General features: G+C 41.1%; 1 non-coding gene across 1 annotated transcript; it reads right to left on the minus strand.

Moving 5' to 3' along the window:
- Positions 1-4,242: 4,242 nt before the first annotated feature.
- On the minus strand, positions 4,243-4,315 carry Trnak-uuu. Its single transcript has one exon. It is a non-coding gene; the product is annotated as a tRNA-Lys (tRNA).
- Between the last annotated feature and the right edge of the window lie 3,295 nt (positions 4,316-7,610).

A 7,610-nucleotide genomic window follows, 5' to 3' on the forward strand; every position in this document is an offset into this window, starting at 1 on the left:
TTGTTGCATACAAAATGGAAAAGCGGTCTGATTAGCATGTGATAAACTGGCTTGGGTGCTGCTGTGACATAGTTGCCAGCCCAGTTGCATGGTAATCTGCTTTGGGATCGATTCGGATATGTGTGGATACAGCTCAGTACACTACGAACTGTTAAAGCTCCTCCTCGGACTGGAGGCCCATCCAATTAAATGCATAATAATTAAGACTGGATGTCATCAAATTAATGAAAGTCAAAAGCAAGTCTCTGCGGCAAAGGTGATGGCCAAGGCGGGCATATAACGACAGGTTGTTTGCTTTACATAATTATTTCATTAAGTGTTTTGTGTGCGGCTTTGAGACCGAAGCTGTCTTGAGCCGCCAGTCGCCGGCCCTACTGAGGGACCTTTTCACTTTTCCACTTTGGTAATTCCAGCATTTAACAAGTCGGAAAGCAGCATCGCCAGCAGCAGACATCCCGCAGCACTCGCCTTGACCCCGGGCAGGGCCAAAATCGGTGGCGAACGCCAGGATGCCATAATGCCACGATGCCAAGATGCGGGGAGATGTGGCATAGCTCATTAACAAACATTAGTTGCAAATGTTGTGAATTACTTTAGGAATTAATATTCCATGCTTCACACACACACACACACGCACACAGAGGCTTTCTGGGGAGGAGAGGAGTGGCTGGAACTTAATCTCCCCGAGGGCTTCTGGCACTCTACGACGGCAGCCAAATGAGCGAGAGTCATAAGTCCTGCCGCACAAGCACCCGCACACTCACATCTACTTCTTAAATCCTGCTCAGCGTCTGCTGTGTACACTGCGGCGTATACTTAATGCAAACTAATTCATTTCCACGTACACACACACATCACTATCCACTCACACTCTCACCAGCACTCCCAATCGGTTATCATCGTCTTCATCATTAGAACGATGCTTGTCTGCTGCGCTAGTTAATGATAGTTGACCTCCCCGTAAGCATATTGAATTAATGAAAGCTCTTTGTCTGTTGACCAAGATATATTCACCGGCTTGCCCCAGTCGCCCACTCGCCTCCCAATCTCCCATGAGCGAGGGTTTCCATCTTTGTCTTGCCCTTATAAATTGACTTGAAGCCATCTAATCATCAACCGCATTGTTGTCATTTGGAGATGAGCAGCAGTGTTAAGTGATTAATAATTTTGAGCTATTTTGGATTAACTATTTAAGGTTTTCTAAGCTATACTTAGTATTGGTGCTGAATGGTATTGAGTGTCTATCCTAAATTTGTATGTAAATAATACATAAATTCTTAAATCCCATCATATTTTTTTTTATAAAATTTTATTGTGAAATACTCATATTCATCCATTTCACGCCATTTTTATCACAATAAATAATTATTTTTGTTCTTTGCGGGTTTTGTGTTACCGGTATGCAATGCAAAGCTTCTCCGATTAAGAGCGCACATAGTTTGTTCGGCATTCATTTGGTTCAATAGGTATTTTATGGTTTTTATAGAAAATAACTAATTCAAACGAGTTTTCTGCTATTTGTCTCACAATTTCGCAATTACAAATATGTTTTTTATGTTTTACAAGCATGTTTTTTTTATATAATTGAAGCTATCCATTAACAGTTTAATTTTTACCCAATTTTCATTAAATATTAAACATGTTTTTAATGTACTTTTTGTTTTGTGATAGTCGCTACTGTCTAGTTCTCTGCTGAATGTTTGTTGCAGGGTCCTTTTCAAATTTGGACCAACATTCCTTTTAGGTCCCTCTGCCTTATCGCATTACTTACTAGAAGTGGCCAATGCTTCATGCCGAAAACGTTCAATATTGGTTTTAAGCGGCTTTTGGGCCATTCCTCTACTGGCCTTCCCAATTCAACTTCCATGCAGCATTTTTAGCTCCCCAATTTTTCAAAACGAACTGGTCGCAAATGCAGCTTTCGCATAAACAAAGCACGCACAACAAATTAAATCGATTCATATGAGTGTGTGTGTTTTTGCCAAGCACAAACGGCAAACTCTTTCACTGCCAAATGGGATTGTGGAAAATAGGAAACTGGAATATTTTGTGCGTGTCTTGAATATTCTATGGCTGTTAATTACGTTGTTCTTGCCCCCAAACTTCAGCGATATCTTTGTCCATGGTGCAAGCATTTGAATATTTCTACGATTTATTTGGCTTTGGTAGGAAAATTAGCAAAAACGGAAAAAAGGGGCAACGATAAGAGGTGTGGCTGAGTATGAAAAATAACTTGCTCCTTTTTATGCGCAAAATATTGAAATATCAGAGGGCGGGGGAAGGACTCACTCGCACCGACGGCGGCGAGGCAAAGGATGCGATACCCTTGGCTGGCCGGACCCAAAGGATTCATCAGCGGCAACAGCTGTTGACTGCCGGGGCTGCCGAAAATGTTAGCATTTTGCGATGATGTATCGCTGGCATCATTATAACAGCTGCCAAAAAGTGCACAGTAAGTTAATTTGGACAAGAAAAATTTAACAGTATTCTAATTCTAAATTTTGCATCGGAAGCCATTCTATTTGATTCTGTTTTAAAAATAAAATATTTTTATAATCTTGACTCTAATAAGCATAGCATTCAAATCCATCACGACGTGTCCTGATTGTTGTTTTTTTATAATGAACATGTGATTTTTTCCAGTGCATCACCCTCTCATTGCCCCCGCCCATGAAACCCAGATTGGGCTTCAAAATTTGGATGCGTTCTCACCCGAGCCCTGATGGGCCCTTGTGCGTGCCTCGGGTACTTGTTGTTATATTTATCACAGAAATGTACTTTATCTTTGCCGGTGCTCAATGCGCGAAGCGTAGAACCGGAGAGCCAGAGATTTGGCTTCGGGATCGGTGGTGGGAGTCCCGTAACCCTATACCCTTGGGCCAGGACATTCGTCAACAGCTGTTGTGGAGAAGAGTTCCCCGGTTCTGCCGGTAATATTGCTCTAACCATCTGCCTGTCAGCGGATGTTGCGCAGATTTCCATGCAAACTAAATTATATAAAAATACCGCCACACAATGTTATATGATTAAACTTGCATTATAAGCCCGCATCGGACCAAAGTTGTGTCGTAAAAATCGGCCAACATGTGTTTGATTTTCACTTTTAAAGGGCGAAAGTATGTTGCCATTGTTTGTATGTATTTTTAATGTTTAAATACATTTTGGTGGATGGCAATAAAAAATGTTGTTTTACGATACACGCCCTTTAAAGGTTAAATAAAAGCAAGCTTCGGCTTATGTATTTCAAATTCATCACGATATGATTTGGAGCTCTAGTTCCCCAAAATTTGCAATTGCCTTCGTCAATTTGCCCCCCACACTTTTCATTTTCACCCGGCCTGCTGATTTCAAGTCGCATGTATGCAAATGCCTTCAGTCTCCAGGATATTGATTCAAATGCAATATTCTGTGCGCGGTATAACTCACTCATTTGCATAAGTTCATTACTGTCCGAAGCTGACCTGGCCTGTATTTGAACGGCTGTTGATGGGTGGGCGGTGGTCTGGACTTATTCCCCTCCTGTCATTGATGGCGACGTGAAATATGCGAAATGGGTGGTCCATTTAGGAATCCTTTATAACTTTAAGTTCGCACAGATAACTTGCAACGAAGGAATTTTAACGTAAATTCTAAAAGACCTCAGATTCGGAAGCATTTAAATTGTTTGCTCGTTTAAGATTAAATTAAACGTATATATGACTTTAAAAGTCATAATTAATAGGAAAAACCTTGTTGCTGTGCTCAGCTTCTTATTTCTGGTTTATTGTTCTCCACATTTATGTTTATTTATAAACCGACTGGCAAAGTTTAAACAAAAGTCGTTCAAAGCTGATTACCCACTTTGGAATCTCAGAAATGATGTGTGCATGCAGCACGGCCCTTAGTCCTGTTCTAAATCTCATATAACCACTGCACTATTTTATAAACTTATTTTTTCCCTTTCAATTTTCGTTGCCATGCCAAGGAGCGTTTGTGCTCGCAACTGTGCTGCCGGCTTATTGTTTAAGGAAGACAGCCAATATGGTTGGACGACTTTTCTTTTTTTGCTGCCGCAAACATAATTTTCATTTCTTGCTTGCTCTAGTATCCTTTTTTCTCTGTTTTTCTATAGCAAATAAAGTATGGCCATTTACTTTTTTTTATATTGCTTAAATAATTTTGAATGTAAATGTATAAAAAGGAAATTGATAATTTCAATATTGCCTTTCGAATCAACACTTACAAAAAAGGCAAAAAGATGTCCGCCCGAACAGGGACTTGAACCCTGGACCCTTGGATTAAAAGTCCAATGCTCTACCGACTGAGCTATCCGGGCAGGTGAAAGTCGTCCGCCAAAAAACATTACTAATACGACTGCAGGTTAAGCCATTTTAGATCTATGGTCGTCAAACAAAGAACACAAATAGTTTGTATTTATTTATGCCATATTAATACATGTTTAAATACTTTTTATAAAATGCCTTTGCATGCGAATTTCATTGAAAATTGGTTGCGTAAATTTATTTTACATCGAATGCACACCCAATGGGTAAGAAAGGCATATTTAATATGAGACATGACAATATTGTCTTGGCCTTTGCCCACAGAGTGACTGTTCTGTTCCATTCAGCTCCGTTCGCTTTTATTCCATTCACCATTGTGCAGTATTCAGTATTCTGTTGCCACTGCCACTGCCACTGTCATTGCGTTGTTACCCGACTCCTCCGCCGGCAGACATCATTATTTCTCGAGTGGTTGTTGCGCTGATAAACTCGCAGCAGAGCGTGGCAGTTTCGCAATACCAATTCCAGGCCAGGACCCGGTTCAGTTAGGACAGCAGCATCATCGTCTTTTGGCGTCTTTATCCTTTATGCAAAGGAGCGGGGAGGAAACAGCCAAATCGAGTAAATAAAAACACAGAAGGCTTCTTCACGGCCCGGGATGGCAATAAAAAAAATGCTTACAATTTATTGATTTCATATTAGTAGACTCTCGCAGCGCACACACATCATGATCGGGGAAAGTCCCATGGAGTTCTGTGCATAAATTTTCATCAGCCTAAAAGCGTGCAACTAAGTCTTTCGCTTTCTTTCCCACGCAATTTAGATGTTGACGCACCACTTTTTTCTCTGTATTTTTTTTTTTGTTAATGCCTTGATTTCGGATTGTCTGCACCACTCCACCGCCCAAATGTGGGTCAGCCTGTTTCTTCCATTTCACTTCGGGTTGGCTTGCTAATTTGGGCCCAGAATTTTGGGGCCAAAGAACTTGCTAATTGAATTAAATTGTTTCCTAATTGTTGTCGAGTTTCGATTTCTTTAAGTTCAGTTTTCGTTATAATGTTATGCTAAATATGAAGGTGGAAAAGTTTCCACTTCCTTGAATTGTAATACTGTAATGCTGTTAGGCAATTTAAAAAATTAGTAAAAATAAGATGGGAAATTATCTACTAGTTTTTAAGCTTTTAATTTTCACGACCATAGGGCCATTGTCTGTTTTTCGATGTCATAGTGTTAAATATTGGTTGAATATTTATTTATGAGAGTTTCGATAGGAGAAATATCGACCGGCTATGTTTACCGCCCTTCGTACAACGAATTAAAATTTTATTTTAAACTAAATTCCACGAAATTAGTTGTTTCCGGCTGTTGCTCCATTGGGAATTATCTGATAATACCACATCGCGAACAAACATGCAGTGGCACACAGTCTCACTCGTTGGCTAGCGAAATATTCCGCAAACAATTCATCATTTATGCCAAATATTGTGTTGCCTGTACAAATTATAAACCGAACTATTGAATGCCGATTTGATAAGCGGATTTATGCTTCTTGTTTAGTCTGCGGCTGCCCCGGTTCCATTGATTTGCACTCTCGGTTGACAGGGAAATCATTAGGCTAATGTGATTGAGGGGCAAGTGGAGTGGCACGAAGTGGATGAGAATGGCAAATGTAAACACAAATATTGCAATTGCCAAACAAAATGGAGCTGGGCACATAAATTAAACGGGAAATCGGTAATCCCACCGAATCCCGGCTACAGCTGAAATTGCCCGATATGCAAAGTCAGCTCGCTCGGCGATAACAAATGCGGAGCAATTATGGCCGCATTAGGCATATGCCCAAGTGGTCATCCTCTCCATTGGCGTGTGTGGGGCTTTTTGGAGTGCATCGCAAGGATTTGCATAAATCCCACCACATTTATTCAATAAGCAAACCACACAGAACAGAGCACAAGCACTTGACTCGGCTGGAAGACCACTTAATAAACCACTCGGACGGGTTAAAAGAGTCTCTCCCCAAATGCTGATTGCCCGCACAGTTGGCATTGATTTACGGGTGGACTAGACCCAGGAACTCAGCTCCATCTTCCCTTCCACTTGCTAGTCGCAATCCCATTCCCGGCCCCAATTCCAATCGGGTATGCAAATCGAATACAACTAAATGTAAACACATACAACTGCATTTCAAGATGGCAACCTTCGTTGGTTGTTCCATTTCTATTTTCCGATTTGATTTCGCAAGGGTTCAAATGCCTCGATTTCTGGGCTGGAGAGGATTTGGGGGGGGATTTCGGACGACTGGATGTCTGGCAGACATTCTCAGGAAACTTTTGCCTGAACGGCTTAACTTTTTTGCACGTGTAGTTGGCCAGCAGGAGCTTTTAGAAGTGGTGGTCGCTGTACGGGGACGAGGACGCACTTTTAGTTAAATTTGCAAAAAAAAAAAAGAAGACATCTTTTATTCTTGGCAATCCCCTGAAATGTTTTCTTTGCCCAGAAGTTTCCTAATTTACCAGTGACTCGAGATTGGACCAAGCAATCGGCTTAAGCCTAATGAATCACTCTGTTTCTGAATCTTTCAAAACAATTTCAAGATGAGCTGTCCTAGTCAAGGTCCCAGTAGAACAATAACTCAGCACCCACATCAAGGAACATGATCGACTGTCCAGCGACATGTAAATGAGATGGAAAACCTTGACGGCAGTTCAACCAGGTAGATTAACACCAACCGTTAACGCCCATTTTTCAGGCAGCAGACAACAATGGGCCATAAACGCATTAAGGTAATGGCAAACAAAACGGAGCTAACACTACAGGCAAGAGATGGTTCGCGTCCACGAAGTCACACCTGCGATCTGGCTAGCCACAACATGTTCGAGCTCAAGCCGCACTTCGAACCTCGTTTGTCATCTGCGCAGGCGCCACCACACGCATGCGATCAGTGATGCTTAACTGGCCAATTTCAGTTCAAAAATACACACGGCTTGTAAGATGGCTACATATCACCACAGAACGGAGAAATTATCATTTCTTCTATTTAAAAGTTAAGTAATTTTACCTACTTTAAAATTGCAACTATTAAATGCCTATATTATTACAAATATTATTTTTTATATATACCTTCCTCGTATTTATTGTTTTATATTAGTAAATCCTTTATTGTGTCTAAGAGTAATTCATAGTTGTAGCTGATCTTCTTTCTAGAGCCAACTAACAAGTGTGAAACTATCGCCGTCTTCCAACATGTTCGACTCCGAGCCTCGGCGGCTGCATTTCTTCGGCTCGATTCCAGGCCCATCGCGAAGACGGTAAAATGGGTCAGGCTATAAAAGCTGAAGTTCAAGGCGA

The sequence above is a fragment of the Drosophila mauritiana genome, chromosome 3R, assembly GCF_004382145.1.
Source record: "Drosophila mauritiana strain mau12 chromosome 3R, ASM438214v1, whole genome shotgun sequence".
NCBI classification, from domain to species: Eukaryota; Metazoa; Arthropoda; class Insecta; order Diptera; family Drosophilidae; genus Drosophila; species Drosophila mauritiana.